The sequence below is a fragment of the Erithacus rubecula genome (genome assembly GCF_903797595.1).
Source record: "Erithacus rubecula genome assembly, chromosome: 2".
Lineage (NCBI taxonomy): Eukaryota > Metazoa > Chordata > Aves > Passeriformes > Muscicapidae > Erithacus > Erithacus rubecula.
The window spans coordinates 83,027,726-83,030,474 of NC_136685.1; positions in this window are offsets into that span (position 1 = coordinate 83,027,726).

The following is a 2,749-nucleotide window of genomic DNA, read 5'->3' on the forward strand; positions in this document are numbered from 1 at the left end:
TGCTCTAAATTATCAATCACATTCAAGTGGACAATTACAAATTCACATGAGAATACAAAATGTTTCATCTTTAAAAAATTCCTACCATAAAATTCCTACATTTGATACTGTTACTACAGTCTGAAGGACTTTTTAAGTGGCCACTGACCAATTCTGCGCAGAAAATTAATTTTAAAGTACTGCTTATTTATACCTTCTGTTTGTGTGCATGATAGGAGGTAAGTTTTATTTTGACTAACTATACTGTATGTCTTGTGCTACAAGGCAGTAATTGTGTTGATAAAGTTCCTCAGAAAAAATTCTACTATGTGCAACTAAAAATCATGTTGAATGATTTTAGAAATGCAAAAGTTTGTTTTCCTCAAGTTTAATTACAGAAACCATCTAATGGCTTGGACCTCCCCCAGATCAATCTTCCCCTAATAATGTATAAAAATTCTGCTCAGTATGTATGCAATATATATGTGTGTGAATATTTGCTTACTTAAATTTTTCATGGGAAACCTTATCTTCCTTGTGTAATCTGACATGAAATATTGTCACCAACATGTGCCAGTAGGCTGTGCAGTGGAGGCAAGGCATTGATAGTTGCCCTAGCTTTCTCTGAAACGAGGTGGTATGTATTAGTCTATATCTGCACAATCTGCCACAGAGAACACAAAGAACTTCATCTACAAAATGTATTTTACAGAGATTTCCATGGGGAAGGAAACAACTAAATGTCTTAGGAGCTCTGGAATCAAACATATGGCAATTCTGAGATTTTTCAAACAGTGCTGTACTTGCTTCCTTTGGGAAGTGTAGCAGGATGATGCCTGTGCCTGTCTTTCAGACAAATGGCTATTCTCTCTAGCACTGCTAATCATCTGGGTGTGATCCAACAGCAGCTCTCCCACTTGGCTCTGCTGTGCCATGCTGCAGACAGTGATGGACTCTTCTGGCTGTGAAATCTTCTGATCAATGCCGTCCCACTAAGCAAAGAGAAATGCAGAATTCATCAGGAGGGAGAGAGAATGCAAGGAGCTATGTCTGTCTTTATCAAGGATGCTAGCAGGTAATCAGGAATGCAGACACCAGGATTTTGGTCCCCACTCCCTTTTTCTGTATGCTACACATGACCCAGCATCTAACAGAAAAAATGGAAATCTCTTTTCTGATATCAGATCCTATATTTAGAAATCGGCATCAAGTCCTGTTTCTGTGCCAGGCAGCTCCTGGCTAGCTGAAGAAGCTATCTCACTACTCCCACCTGTGGATTTTCTGTTATGAAACTAGGTCCAGATTTCTTTAATGGTCTCTTTAAATGAAAAAAAACTAATCTTCTGCATCTCCTAGAGAGACTTTGGCAGCTCAAACATCATTTTCCATGTAGGATTTAGCCGAGACATATAATCTACTGTCTGCAAAGTAGTGAAAGCCTTGGGACCTTAAAATGACCATTAAATAGTATCTACAAACTTCAATTTTTGTCTGAGATCAACATCTGTGGATGCTGCAGCTCCTACCATTTAGCAGCACAGTGAAGCACTGTATCAGAAATTTTACTGTTGCATCACCTCAACTGAGCCGCAATTGCAGAACGAACAAGAAGGAAAGCAAAGCTTCCTCTGCATGTTTTGCAGCTCATACACTATAAGCTTTGTGAGGATAAAATAAATGGGGGGGGGGGGGGGCTGGCAGTGGGGAGAGTGTATGAGGGTGTCAGGAGCTAGTGTAGCTGTAAGCTTGCTTTCTCTGTGCATTTTAATAGAGATCTCCTGCTAAGTGAAGCCTCTGTGTGGCTCAGTAATAGCTTCCTCTGTGCTGCCCTAGCCACAGCTCACCCTTTGCTGCACATCTCGTACTGAGGGCTGGACCCTGCCTCCTTACACAGAGCCTTAACCTTGCCTTGCCCTTCCACCCCACAACAGCCGCTTTGTTTCCTTTCACCAGCAGTCAGACATCACAAATTCCTTCTCTCCAAAGCCATTAAAACAGAACCGGCACCACCCCAAGTGGTTTCAGAACTAACTGATTTAGATGCTGGAGTCTGCTGCAAGGCCAAAAATAACTCCCCATTTCTTTCTCCTTCATTGGTGAAAGTAGGAGAGAAAGTGGCCAATGACAGAGACACAAATCCCCCGTAGGCATCGGAGACAAATCTATTTTGTGGCAGGAAAAAAAAATAATACTCCTGGAAAATGCTTCTTTGCTCAGGCCAACAGATACAGACCTGCTGCATGCAATTTTGCTGAACCGATGGTATCACTTGAATGGCTCACGGACTACATAAAATGCATTACATAATTATATTTTTAAACACTGTCCCCAGCTGTGCTGATGCACATAAAAGCTGTGTTTACAATGGGTTCTGTACATGTAATTATTTTGTGGCACTAGCTCTGTGCATTTCCTTGATGGATGCTCCACGGTGCATAAAATTGTAGCTTTTATCATAGATTCTTGAATATATTCTTTGGCTCTTACAGCTTTAAATACTCTGTTGTCTCGCATGGGTGAGCAGGACTGATGCCTGGAAGGGCTAAATTATAGCAGCTGGGGGAACACCTTTAAGTCCTCTGGGAGCAGCAGGGAGGGAAACATGATGAGTGTTGGAGCTGAGACACCTGGGTCACAGGAATCAGCAGGGCTGGCTGCTCCTCCAGGAGAGGCTTGCTGTGCTGCTCTGGGCACAGAGCAAGGGCCCTGCCCCTGCCAGCCTGCAGAGATTCCTCCCAGGCTGATTAGTGCTGCACCAGCCCAGCTCTGT